The following is a 14,841-nucleotide window of genomic DNA, read 5'->3' as shown; positions in this document are numbered from 1 at the left end:
CATCTGTAGTATGAATGGTGAGCACAGCTTCACTCACAAGCCTCCAAGACTCAAGAATGGACTGTGCATATAAGACAGGGGATAGCTTCTGTCTGTACCTGCAAGGCATCTTCCAGAGGCCTGGGTAACAAATCCTTAGTAAACTGGATGTCTAACATAGGTGCCTGCTGTTCTCAACCTTCTGAGATCCGCTAGAATTAAATATGTAGCTCAACAAAAAGAGAAAGCGCAGGAACTGGTCTCCGGCCTGCCTTCCTGGAAATGCAGCATCTTTGAGCCAAGAAGGTGCCCACGAAGGCACAGCAAGACCTCAAAATACAGAGGGGTAAGCACTGATCTCCATGCACCGGGACGGCCAAGGAAAACAAAATTAGGCCTTCAATGCAGACAGGAAGAATGGAACCCTCTGCCACTATTATTAATTACAGCCTTGGCGGCGGCAGTCAACCACTCACTGGCTCACAGCAAAGAGCTGGGAGGGCACTCAATGGCACAAGAGAGCTCGCGGTCAGCACCTCCCCACTGCATCCTCCTCTGCCTCCCTGTTTTCCCAATTGTGGAACTGCAGGCGGACCACAATAATGGAGCCACAGAGGGCTTGACCCGTGTCTGTGGCCCCAGGAGCCACTGCATTCCAGCGGCGACTGGGCCTACAGCCACTCTGAGGGACCCAGCTCTAGCCCTGATGCACTCCACCATCAGCAGGTTTCAGCTTTTTTAAGGAACACAGGGTTGCCACTCCAGGACAGAGACCTGGGGGGTATCTTGGGCTGCCACGCTGAGAGCACATGAGACCCCAGCTTCCTTCTGATCTCAACTGTGCACGAGAGGAAGGAGCAGAGCGAGAAGTGACGGGGGACACTGGACAAAGGGATACAGGCTGGTGTGAACCCAGGGACCCTCCTTTTAAGGTAGTGCCTGGTGGGAAAGCTGGGGGGAGCAATGACACACAAAATACAGTAAATAAACCAAGTCTGCAAGACAGACAATTGGATATGGATGTCTAAGTAAGAGGCAGGAACAAGATGCAGCCGTAGGGTTGTTAGGGAATGGTGTCAATGACAGCTGGCGGTCACAGAGCGCCAATCATGGGGTATGCACTCAGTGTATTTTCTCTGACTTTCTAGCATATTCCCTTTGTAAATACGAAGAATTGAGGCTGAAAGAGCATGAGTCACTTTCCCAGGTTGGGGAGCTACTGGGAAGCCCAGATGGGACCAAAACCCAGATTCTCTGGCTCCGTAGCCTGGGCACCCCTGCTGTCTGTGCCCTGTTCACAGAGAGGTGGCACCCGGTCATGACGCTTTGCATAGCATCAGCGAGTGACCCAAAGATGCCACAGGGAGGAACTGCTGAACCCAGCTCTGCACACGAGGACCCCGGAGTGAGTGCCCCAAGTTAGCAGACACCTGCAAATGTCACCCCTCCAACTGTGAAAGTGAAAAATCGACCCACGTGTGAGTGACTAGGTCACTGTGTTTAGGATGTTCTGGGCTCAAGCAGAACAGCCCGTGGGTGAAGTGGGAGCTGGAGCATAAGATAGACACCAGTTCAAGTCCTCTGCCCCAACTGTGCACAATGAGGGGGTGCCTGTGCCCTACATGAAACTCGAACACAGACACCGAAAGTCACAGTACACAGATAAGCATCTTTCATCTCATTTCTTCACCAGCTGTGGCCAAGAAAATAAGGCAAAACCTGGGGAATCAGGTATTCCCCTTTTGCTTTGCTGAGCGAGCAGCAGAAGACACTCTGCTCTGTGAGAATCTCAATCCCCCCAGAGTGGAGGGGTGGACAGCGCCAGGCCCAGGGCTGGCCAGGGCTGACCGCTAGCCTCACAGCGGCAGGGAGTTGGCAATGTCTAGAAACAGATGTCCATGCACCCGTGACTCCAGTCCTCCTCCCTCAATCTGAATGAAAACAGACTGGCACAATGAATTAAGGGAAAAAAGGAAGCCAAGAATGAGCTGTACAAAAATTGTTCTGAGTTAAATTCAGGCACTGCCCCAAAGTGCCCGTTAATTATTTTGAGTAGAGCCCCATGGCCAGCCCCACAAGGAGAAGAGTCCACAAGGGCCTGCAGAAAGTGGAACAGGGCAGGAGATTCCCTTGGCTGCAGAGTGGCGAGTAATCCAAATCTTACTGTTTTTGTTGGTATTAGAAATCTTAAAATAATAATAAACATTAAAAACAACCTGACTGCCGCTGACAAAACACCGGCTCCGTGTGAGGCTGGGCACGGAACATTTAGGCCTTGGTCTCATGGACCCTCAGAGCTTCTCAGGGTATGCAGTGAGGGATGCAGCCAGACTCCACAACAGACTCCTTTCTAAACTTCCTACCATGCAGGCAGGTTACTTTTTATGTTGGAAAATGTCCAGTACATTTTATATCTATAGGAAAATTATACAAACCAAATCAGTGAGCCCCCAAAGTCAGACCCACCATAACTTCTAAATCACTCTGTAGGAGCTTGAATCTTCCCAAAGGCAGCACAGGGCCTCTGGGGGGCTGTCCAGGGGCCTCCCTGCTGCACCCGCGCTTTGTGATCCCGGGGTGTGGGGGGCAAGAAGGAAGAGGGGCCTCTGGCACCAACTGCCCCTGCCCTGCATTCTCCACAGAAGGACTCAGACTGAGCTTCCCTGAATCTGCAGGTGGGATTCTTGCTCTGTGTTTACTCTGTGCATTCCTGCTCATGACGTTTAGACTGTCCAAGCCCCTGATTTATAAAAGGGAATAATCAGTATTATCTTTCAAGACACTTGTAAGAATTAGAGAACATATATAAAGAACACAGGCCCAAGGCTCCTAATATGTGAGTCCACGTGTGCTGTTGCTTCAGTCGTGGCATTCTTTGTGACCCCATGGACTGTAGCCTGCCAGGCTCTTCTGTCCATGGGATTCTCCAGGCATACTGGAGTAGGTTGCTATGTTCTCCTCCAGGGGATCTTCCCAATCCAGGGATCAAACCCACATCTCCTGCGTCTCCTGCATTGGCAGGCAGATTCTTTACCACTGAGTCACCAGGGAAGCCTAGGCTCCTAATATGAGTAGCCACAATTATTAAAAGCTCCTTCCAGGTGGACAAGGCCTGGCATCCCCTGACTGTGCTGCTCCACTTCTCTCCTGTTCACCACTTAGACCACAGCAGGCACGCACCTGCCCCGGGGCCTTTGCTCATGCCGTTCACCACCTGCAGTGCTATCTTGGCTTGCTCTCACCTCCTCAGTGTGGATTCTCCTGACCTTCCTTTCTGTCCCTGCTGGGTGCTGGTCTGCGGCACACACCTACAGCCAGATACACTGCAGACTTACCAATGTCTCCCCCACAAGAACATGGGCTCCTGGAGGGAAGGGATCTGTTTTTTGTATCTGGGGACACCTGTGGTATCCCCAGCATTAGGGACCCCTCAGTGACCTCCAGTACTGAGAGATTGAATGTTCTGGCTGCTTCTTACATGACAAAACCTAGGGAACTATTTTGGAAAGATGCTCTGCTGTCTTAGCAGGTAAAAAAAAACTAATGACAGCCAAACAAATAAACAAGGGTCTGATGGCAGAAGTGCCCACAGCCCTTGACCACCTGCAGCCCCAGGGTTTCCACTCCCCAGACAACAAAACAACCTCTCCCCCAAGTAGACGGCACAGAACCACTTAGTGGGCCTTCAAATGCCACCCAGTAAGACTGGGAGGTGCTGAAGTCAACGTGAGGGTTTCAAAATGTCAATGAAAACAAGAGCTGTAGACCTAAACACTACTCAATGTACCTATCAGATAGGCAGAGGCCCAAGGGACGTCTGAACGCTATCTGTGAGGCCAAGGAACTGCGGGTGTGATGAGAGTCCTGACATACAGTAGGTGCATAACAATGACACAGAATCTTTGCCATTCCCCATCTCCTTCATCCTCCTGCCAGCGGTGAGGTGGACTTTTCCGAGTCAGTTAGTTCCCACGGTTGCAGCGTGGGCAGGGTGTCCCCACCTATGTATGGCCCCTCTAAACCACACCTGGAGAAGAGTGACCTTGCCTACACTGGGCTGGAATTTTGTTTTCTGAGACCCCATGTGAAAACTGCAGGGTGAGAGCAATGAAAACAGAATCACCAGGGACAAAAGTTATCTGGGAGGCTTGGGGGAGGAAGTCATTGCATGACTGACTGCCAAATCCTCCATGGAAAATGAGACACAAGCCCTAACCCATTCTGTGAAGCCCCCAAAGCTTTGGTTAGTTTTCAAGGACATTCTGACATAACTGATGGAAAAGTACCCCTTTTAATGAGATTTGGAAAAGTGATGCAACAAGTAATTTTCATAGAACTGATGAAGCCAAACTCTCTTCTGTGATGCTTGGCAGGGCTGGGGCTGGGGTCCCACCACCGCCACCATCGCCAGCCCCCAGTGGAAGGGAGGGTGGGGCCACTCAGGTGAGGGAGGCTTAGGGCTGGGAAGCTCTGCTCCATCAAAGAACGCAGAGTGCTATCAGAGCCATTGGGTGGGTGAAGGGTAGAAAGTGGAGTCGTTCACTTCATCTGCCCCTTGCATCCTTTCGTATATTTAAATGACATGTTATAAGTTTGTGCTTCCAGTTCAAGGGGATTTTGAAGGAACTCAATCCTCATTCTGCAAATGGAGACCCCAATCTCCAGACTGGGATGTAAGCCGCCCAGGACCCCCAGCATTTCTGCTGCAGATGCAGGACAAGAAAGAGCCTCTACCTGTCCCAGGGCAGATCAACCATTCGCTGTGCCCCGTCCCTTCCCGCTGTCCCCACCCCGTTGAAAAGAACCCAGAGCCCCTTCCAAAAGGTAGCCTGTGAGTTATCTGGCAATGTTTTCCCTGCAGCCAGGGCCTGGTTAAAAATCAAACGTAACTACAGCTCCGACTGCTCCCACTGAAAGAAACACCAGGGAGGTTCTCATCTGGAAAAAAACAAAACAAAACAGAAGGAAGGAAAGAGCCAGAGGACATTCTCTCCCTCGTTAAAGGGCAGAGGCTGTAGGACAGACTCGCCACTCCACCCCTGCTACCCTGTGACGAGTCCCTGCCCACTCACACTTGACTTTTGAGCGGGGGCTATCTCACAAGCGGGGAACGAGACACCCTCAAAATATTTCAAAAGTAAGCAAAGAAAATGAAGAAGACAGGAAGAAAAATGAAAACATTCCTTCCCATCCTGGCTGAACACAGATTAACCAATGCCCACCTGTGCTCACAGGTATGTGCTCACAGGTATGTGAAGAATTGGCCAAAGGGAAGGCAACATCTCAACTTCACCTCCATTCAAGTACCAACCACTCGGTCCCCAAAAAGGTGTAGAACTGATCTATACTAAGTTCAACTATCCCCTAGCCCTGCTTCCAACAAAAAAATCGATTTGCAACAAAATAGCAAACCTGATAGACACACTAAGCTCCCCGAAATCTTTCTTTCAAATACTGAATCTATGAATGGTATGTTTTACTTTTGTGAAAGGTTGGCTTTAAAAAGTAACTTTTCATTTCAAAAGCACTAACAGTATCTTCCCTGCAAGTCTTCACTGGAGAAAAACATAAAACTCCTCTCCAGGAAATGTCCATGAGAGTTTACTAAGCACTGGCCATGGCTGCTAGTTAGTTGTTAATGGAGACTGAAATGGAATACTCAGCAAAGTCCCGATGATGTGCTGGGATGAACCAGCCTGGGGAATACAGAGAGGAACAAGAGACGGAGGGCATCAGGCACATCTCATGGCATCAAATGGGTCAGCAGAGACAGAAAGAAAGAACAAGACTGCAGGAAGGGATGTTTCCAGGAGCCTCTGCTCTAAGGTGTGGCTACATCCAGGTGACGTTACAAAGAATCGTTATTTTTCTCATCAAAGGAGGGCAGAACAGAGGAAACAGCCCTCTCCTGCAATAGGGCTGACATTCTAAAGACAGAGGCTCTTTTTAAGAATCTCTTATGTGCCAGGACGGGCTTTCCAGGTGGCCCTAGTGGTAAAGAACCCTCTATAAGATGAGAAAACAGAAGCTCAGAGAGTTGTGCTAATATTTAATATAATAAAAGGTTACTGGAATCATCAGGAATGCAAATCTACCTCTGTTTCACTCCCAAATCCATGCTTTCTGTTTTTTTAAAAACACTGGAATTCTAAACCTGACCAACCACTTTAATGTGAAATTAACAATTTAATTTTGGAAAGGAATTTGCCTAAATATTTTCTTTTCAATTCCCTCTCTCCCTCTCTCTCTCACACACACACACTCCTTAGAAACTACTTAATCACTCTGATTTCCTCCCTAACTCCTGAAATGGTCCGTTGTCGGGACGGGAGCCTGTGTTCTGAGGCTGCTGGGTTGATGATGGCAATGTTATGTCTGTTTCCTAGGCTGCAGTAGCGGGAGCTCATGGCAGGCTGTGCATTTCTGTCCTTAAAATTAAGGAACTGTTCCCGGGTGGACCACTCAGTACCCACCCACTGTGCCCACCACACCCACCGCACCCATAGCCACTTGGGAGCCCTGATAAAGGAAAGTCTCCCCACCCACCCTGACTCACCAGGAGACAGGCTGTGTCTCTGGGCACAGCCTGCTGACCACTGTCAGTCACTTCTACTTCCTGCGGCAACCCCACATGAACCATCTCCAGCTTACTCTAAATGACTCTCTACTTGAGGCCACTCAGCTAAACCAATTCACTCTATCAAAAAGTCTCAATACCAGAACCTATACGTCCCCATGGAAGTCTTACAACTGCAGTCATCCCTGGAAAAGTGTCTGAGAAGAAAGAAAGAAATGATGCCACTGTCTGCATCCACATCCAAGGTACTGAGAGAGCAACCAGACTCCAAAGAGTTCAACTGACATCCCGGGGAGAGATCGGGTCAGGAAATGGGCTCAGGGAGAGCAGGCTGCTGCAAAGGGCCATCAGGGATGAGTGGGATGACAGAAATGTTCTTATTGTGGCTGTGATGGGAGTTTCAGGGCAGGAAGTTAAACTCCTAGAACTGGGCAGTAAAGAGAGTGAGTTTTACTGTATGTAAATTATACCTCAATGATTCAAAAGACCATGAATTCAAGGCAGAAATGAGGCTCACAGTGCAGTGGGCCCCCACTGTGTCCACCTTCCCCGCTCCCCCCTCCCCTCCCATCTCCCCTTCTGACCCTACTCCCCACCTCGCCACCGCCCACTCCCTGAATTCCTCCACATTCTCCCTCTCTTCCAGGATTTTCCTTCCTTTTCCTAGATTCAGTGAGACCGTGGAAAGTTCTCTCGTCTGCAGTACAGCTGTCAGGGTCCCTCTGTGACCCACCCCCACCCCCCGCCTTGGGACATACAGCTTGTTTTAATTTTTTCACTGGAGCGATTTATGTGCACACCCTCAGTCCCCCTCTAGACTTTCTGATATAATCCACCTGGGTGTGAATCCTAATTAAAAACCCTGCCCACAGCTGTGTGACCCTGGGTGAGTTACTCGACCTCTCTGAGCTCCACTTCCCTTATTGGAGAAGTTGGCTGGCAATGGGGTGCTTGCTGAGGTTTGCCCAGGATCACCGTGGTGATTCGGGGAGAGCAGCACAAAGGGAAGAGAACAGGTAGGCGCTGAGCGGACACTGTCTCTGTAAGTCCCCACATTTGTCGTCCAGCCTAGAGCCCGGGGAAGAACAGTGTCTCATGGGGTCCCATAAAGGAGTATTCTTGACTCAGCCTAACTGACCTCACACTTCAGAATTATTCTGAAGAATTGCTTTTTAATAGAAATCTAAAGTAAAAGATGCAATTTTAAAAATACTATCTGAAGACGCTATAAGTCATCTCATGTGGGGCACAGTAGGGCCCTCCAGCTGCCTAAGCAGCCCACCTCCAGCTCTCACCAGCTGTACAATACTGCTCAAGCCACCTAATCCGCTCTGCTTCTCAGTCTCCTCTGGGACTAATAACCACAAGGACAAAAGCAGCTAGCAGTAAGCTAGCTGAATGACGCCAAGGGCCTCTGCATTGTCTTGGTGGATTCATCACAAACTCGCCTCTGCTGAATCCGGGCACTTGTGGGGGCTTCATCCCATTTCACAGGGCTCAGCGGCAGGACGAGCAACACTTTGGCAGATCTTTCAAAGCATACCCAGGGCCCTTCCTCACCTCTGTACCTCTCAGGCCTCTCACGCTAGTGGTTAGAGACTGTCTCTCCCAAACCTGCTGCATCAGCTATGACTGACCAGTGTGGGAACCAGTGATAAACTGCCCAGCTTTAAATTCTGAGGACGGGCCCTGGAGCATTGGCCCAGCACTGCAAGACATCCAGAAGCAGGCGAGCATCTCAGCGCCTGCTGTGTGGCGTGCAGGCAGAGGGGGCACTGGGACTCCAGTGTCCGAGGCACGGGGAGGACCGCCAGAGAGCAGGGCCCCTGGAAGGGGGATGGGCCCAGAGCAGGAGGCCGGGATGAGCGGGGTCAGTGACCCTCCACGACCTCTGGCCAGGAAGGGAAGGCTCTGGGAGTGTCCCAGGGACACCTCCTCTCACGGGGGCCTGTGGGGGCCGCAGGACTTTCAGGATCAGGAGAAACACCCAGGCTTGGCCAGTGTCCCTCAGAGGACAGTTCCTGTCATCTCACTGAGTCACTCACGCTGAGATCTCTCTTTTTCCACTCGGGCATTTATAACTGCAGCATTTATAACCTCTCAGGAAACACAGCACGCTTTTATTTTACTGCAGTAGGGTTCCGCCTCTGGGCTAATTAAAGGCTCCCTTGCGTGTATATTGAACTAGTTCCTATTCCAAAAACATCGAGAGCTAAGAAAGGAGGGCCACACTGGGACCTCTGAGAATTCGACCTTTAGTCCACAACAGCACAGATGGGTGACTGGGCTGTCCCAGGTGAGATGAAACGCACCCTTCTCTTCTAAGCAAAAGACAGACAATGCTATGAGCAGCTCAGAACCCCAGGGTTGTGAAAGCCTGGCCCGAGCCCTCCTCAGGCCAAGTTCCAGAAATAACTCCATGTAGCACGGAACTTCTCCGGACATGCCATCTCACACCTTGAGAGCAAACGCCTGCCCAAACCCCCAAACCCAATACTGTCCTTCTGAATGCCAGCGGGAAGGCACCTAAAGTAGGAAGGAGGCACCTGGCCTGCCAAGGGGAGAGGTTGGAAATTGCTCCCTTAGGAGCCAAGTCAGGCTCTGTGTAAATGTTTTCTAAAACCGAGGCAGGCCATAAATTCTTGGAAAAAAATAGAGCAGGGGGAGCAGGGTGTTTCAGCCAGAGAGGCACATGGCTCATGGAAAGGGACGTGCCAACATCAGGGCCCATGTCTGGGACGCTGGAGCCACATGGATTCCAAGCGCTCCTGGCAGTCCTCTGGGTAAGGCCTGGAATGCAGCGATAACAGAGGCCAGGCTTCACGGTGGGGCTGTGGCAGGCGTGTCCCAGCCACGGTGACCGTGCCCCAGACAGCAGGCACAAACAACACCGGTGGGACACTCCCATGGGGGCCCCTCTCCTGTCCAACCAACATTCCAGCTTGGACCGTCCCATCGAGGGCACTTATCTTGGCACCTGATTCCCTCCCAGGCACTCGTCACTGTGGAAACACACCTGAGCCCCAGCTGGCCAAGGAAACAGGAAGCCCTGTGGCCCACTCAGAAGTCACCTGAGCCAGCCAGCCATGGAGCAGACCCTGAGCTTCCGCATATAAACTTCACTTCAAACCATCGCTGACCCTCCAAAGGCAGAAGCAGCTAAGACTCCTCTCACCTGCAAATAAACAGTCTTCTACCTGGCCTTTCTTCTTGCCCGGTTAAAGCTGCTGTTCTGCTCATCACTTTCCACCGGACATCCTCTTCCCTAGCAGAAGCCACACACACACACACACACACACACACACCACACACACACCACACACACACACACACCATACACACACACACCACACACACACAAACACACACACACACTCATTCACTCACTCACTCCCTGCTTACCTTGCTTCCAAACAGCCCCGTAGCTTGTTTAGCCCACAACCATTGGACCCCCAAAGGAAGCCTTCAACCCCAGAACATAGCATCCCGGGGTGGGGGTGTGTCTCCCCTGCCAGTGACCCAGCCTTGCTCTCCAGGCAGTACAGAAGGTAGAAGATCTTGTTAGCTAAGAAAAGGACTTTGGTTCCACCAAAAAAGGCCAGTGCAATGTAAACACGTGGGTGGGGTTTCCTGCAATCAGGTTTAATGAAATTTGAACCCTGGAGGCTGAGGAGGCGGGGAAAAGGCTTCTACTGGAGAGCCACCCAGCTAGACCTGTGTTCACTCCCAAGACTTCTCAGCTGACAAACTGACAGGTGGAGCCAGCACCAACCTGCTTCGGTTTACAAACAGGTTTCAGCATCATTTGTGTTCTTCAGCTACAGTCTTCACCTGTGAAGTCTTCACCTTACAGTCTCCATGTCCTGGGACTCTGTCTCTCTTTCAAGCTTGACATGGCCAAGGTCACTGTCAGTGTTAACTGCACATGGCCCATCTTTCAGTGTTTACTTGCATATCCAGACTTCCACATTCTGCCCAGCAGTGCCTCTGCACCTCAGGCGTCTTTGCATGCAATTTAGGTGGGCTTCAGCCAACAGTTTACCCCTCTGCTTTGACTGGCTTGTTGGTCAAAGCACAGCCACACGCTCTGAGCCTTAAACGAACGCAACACACCAGAGCAAACAAGCAAAGCTGTTTGGATGCCTTCATGTTCCCACAGCACAACTGGAACCCTAACAAACGTGACCACTCCACCAGCCTGAGATGGAGTACAGTCAGCACGTCACAGACACAGATTTCTCCAACAAACCCCCAAATGGCCACCGAGGCACAGGCTGCGTCTGTGCTCAGGAGAAAACATCTGTTTTACTGTGGGACATAAAGCACTTCTTGTGCAAGAAGGTCTACTCAGTTTGGTGCATAGCAAGGGTCCTAACCAATCCCCATTCCTATCAATGGAACTGACAGGACTGTGCCCACTCTGCAAATAACACTCACTGCAATCAAGAAAGCAACTAAGTTGAAAGAAAGTGAAAGTTGCTCGGTCATGTCCAACTCTTTTCGACCCGATGGAATTCTCCAGGCCAGAATACTGGAGTGGGTAACCGGTCCCTTCTCCAGGGGATCTTCCCAATCCAGGGACCAAACCCAGGTTTCCTGCATTACACACGGATTCGTTACCAGCTGAGCCATCAGGGAAGCCCAAGAATACTGGAGTAAGTAGCCTATCCCTTCTCTAGCAGATCTTCCCGATCCAGGAATTAAACCGGGGTCTCCTGCATTGTAGGCAGATTCTTCACCAGCTGAGCTAACAGAGAAGCACAGGAAGCAACTAACTGATCACACAACACTTTTCTTCAAAGAATTCACATCAAAATAAAAAAAATTAGAAACAGAAATCTGAAAGATCTGGTTTGAGGACTGAGAACAAGGGGCCCTGCCATGTTATAGCTAAGGCCATGCCCAGAGGGGATCCCAGTCTCCTACAGGACAGAGTCTTAAAATCAGACCTTTGCACCCCAAAGCTGACAAATGTATGAAAAAACAACAGAATAAGGTACCAATAAAGAGAAAAACAAACCTGTACTGGCCAGTGGTCTCTTTTCTCCATTTCTAACACAAAGAGCCTGCATGACTAGTTGTGTGTCAAAAGGAGGGTGGCCTTTCATGAGGTTCATTTTCCCACTGTGTGGGGTGCAGGGTGGGCTTCCCTCATGTTGGCAGTGGCTTCACAAAGGAGCTGCGACAGCCTTAATGAATGCACAGCAGCTGGCACCAGCGAGGCCCTCAGATCTTGGCAGTTGTGCTGCTGCCGGCCTCTGAATACTAGCACCCAGAACACTGTCCTATTCCCTCCCTCCGCTCCTACCTGTGGGTTTCAATCACATAGAGCCCATTCAGGCCGTTCCTGTCAACTTCTCCTGAAACAACATGGTCTTGTGAGGCTCTGCTGATGTGTGGCCAAAAGGCAGTTCTGCAGCTCAGTGTTTTGACAGGCTTCAGAACTTTCCACTGTACCAAGATGGAATTTTGTGCATGAGGTTACATAGCTAACACAGGAAGACTTGATGGGTTTCCTGAATATTCCTGGGAGTAGTTGGCAAAGTAGGACAGGAGACCTGCAGAAGGTTCGTTGTGATTCCAATGTGAGACCCATAAAGACAGAAGAAATAACCAGAAAAGGAAAACCAACTAGGACTAAAAGAAGTGGATATTTCACAAAGTAATAGAAAAGACGGGCAATAAAAGAATAGCCTAAGGCCAAAACACGTACAAGAAGATTCATGTGCAGTTAACCACAAGAGGCAAAAGGCGGAAAAAACCCAAATGCTCACCTGCTGATGAATGGATCAGCACGCTGAGGTCTAGGCACACTCTGGAACATTATTCGACCATAAAAAAAGGAGTGATGTACCAAAACTGAATGAACCCTCAAATCATCATGCAGCGTGAAAGACGCCTGTCATGGAAAGCCACACTCTGCAGGATTCCACTTGCATGAAATGCCCAGAGGAGGGAAAGTCATAGAGAAGGAAGATGGGTGGTCTCCTGGGGCTGGGAGAGGGAGGGCTGGGGAATGACTGCCAGGGGGTTCATTTGGAGCTGACAGAAATGTTCTTTAGTTAAAAAGTGGTAACAGTTGCCTGGCCAGACCCGGCCCCAGGACCGTGGAGGAACAGCAGCCCACCACGAGGCTGGGAGAGGTACCTCTGTCCTCACCCCACAGCAGGCCATCTTCACCTCCATCCAAATCTCCTTTCCCTCTAGAAGACCATGCTTTCCCTCCAGCCCCTCCTGAGGTGCCTGCTTGGACTCCCAGAGCTACAGGACAGGTAGTCTGACCCCAGAACACCGCTCATTGCCACAATTCACAGCATTGCCAAGAGAGCATCACAGTAAGTGACAGACTCCCCCACCCTTTTTTTATAAAGAATAGGTACATGATAACTGTCTCTAGAGATACAAAATAAAGGGTGTTCCCAGTTGCTCCTTTTTACAAAACACCTCCCTTTTCCTTTAATTCATAGGGAACTTTTCTCTCCAGTTTGCAGCATTTTCCAAAGGTAGTATGTGATAAAGTCACAAACATGGGACCTGAAACCTCCCCTCCCCGCCCTACATTTGTTGAGTCTGAAGAGATGGGAGGCAGGGTGATAGTGCAACCACATCAGGCAAGAGGTGGAAGCAGGAGGGAGGTGCATGCGTGTGCTGCTGAGGAGGGTGCCCACGAGCATGTGCATCCCAGGCCTCTCTTCCTCAGGCTTTTGGTTCTGATTGTTAATATGAAGCTTGTAATCGTTCCTGAATTGATGATGTCGCCAAAGTGTCGGAGCCCTGACTTGGCAGAAAGGCACCTGCAGGCTCTGCAGGGAATACTGCAACCCTGCCTGTTATTGAGAAAGTTCTCCACATGGAGGGCACAGAAGGAAATGCACCAGGTTTGATCTGAGCTTAATCCACGCAGCCAATGTGCAAGTGTCCAGGCTGGGAGGGAGGTGGAAGAGCAAGCCGGGGGTGGTGGGGGGCACGACTGAGATGCAATTCAGTAAAAGTGAGTCTGTGAGACCTTTCAAAGAAGGGAGCAGGAACCAACTCTTTGCCATGCCATATTTACACACTCCATGAGCTCACACTCATGTAGAAGTTGTGTGACTTGGAGTCTCAGGGAGACCAGGGGGTCAGGCCCACTTCTATTTTCATCTTTCAGAGAACCCACTGGCAGTCAGAACTCAGGTGCTGGTCTGAAAGGCAGAAGGCCAGTGACCGAGTCTAGAGATATGCACTCCAGAGCCGGGACGCAGGGCACGGGCAGGCCTCCCTGGGAGCCGCTGCTAAAGCAGGTGCAGCTTCAAAGGGCAAGAGCAATGCTGACACTGGTCATAAAGGACAGGAGGAAAGTGAGAGAGCTGGATAAACATGCCCTTGGCTGAAGCTGAGGGCTTGTCCATAGCCACCTGCCTTTCATACCCCTACCCCAGAGCACAGGACACGCTCATTCCCAGGGTGGGTCCCACAGCTCGAGGGATGTGGGCAGGTTGGGAGCCAAGAACCCCAGTGAAATCAAGCCAACTGTCAATGCTTCTGTTCACTAGCTGTCCTGGAATAATGCTACTTAAGGCCTCCAGCCGTTGCTGGCAGGCTGTGTGTGTGTGTATTAGTCATTCAGTCACATCCAACTCTTTGTGATCCCATGGACTACAGCTCACTAGGCTCCTCTGTCCATAGAATTCTCCAGGCAAGAATACTGGAGTGAATGGGTTGCCATTCCCTTCTCCACCCTCTCAGGTAGGAAGGCTAGGGGTCCCCAAGAGGAGGAAATAAACTGCAAGCAGGTCACAGCATGCAGCGCAACCTTTCACTGGGAGACTGACATGGGCTAATTCATGCAAACTCGTCCAGATGACATGAATTCCAAGTCAATTTCTCTGACACCACTGAGATGGAAGCTCAGAGCCAGTTATGACTCATTAACAGCCTCCAACATCACACTCACTCTTCTGACAGGATCTAATCGACTTCAAAAAGTTAACACCCAAAGGACTTTATGGTTCCCAGCACAAAAGGTGAGACTCTTGTATTTCAGATTAGATGAAGCCATTGCTCTCCATCCCAATCACTGCCCGAAATCCCTTATCAAGACAGGATTAACTCCAGGTCACGGGTTCACACCTGGAAGGGGACCTGCAAGGCCAGGGAGCTGGAGGCTGAAAATCAAGAGCACACAGGAGGGTACTTCCTGAGATCTGAGCAAGGTGCCATCGGCATTTGGCAGCTGGGCTGTATTAAAGCAGTTACTCTGCTCTGAATCGTCAAAGCAAGCAATATGAAGGAAAGTTTCGCAGGAT

General features: G+C 50.5%; 1 protein-coding gene across 11 annotated transcripts in view; it reads right to left on the bottom strand.

Annotated features, from left to right (window-relative positions):
• Positions 1-14,841, bottom strand: part of TNS3 (tensin 3) — a 223,622-nt gene that overhangs the window by 67,002 nt on the left and 141,779 nt on the right. The window lies entirely within an intron of this gene.

This window comes from Moschus berezovskii, chromosome 3, assembly GCF_049115385.1.
Source record: "Moschus berezovskii isolate FMDL1 chromosome 3, NW_MosBer_1.0, whole genome shotgun sequence".
Lineage (NCBI taxonomy): Eukaryota > Metazoa > Chordata > Mammalia > Artiodactyla > Moschidae > Moschus > Moschus berezovskii.
The sequence above is the reverse complement of the archived record's forward strand: the minus strand, read 5'-3'. Positions and strand labels throughout refer to the sequence as shown.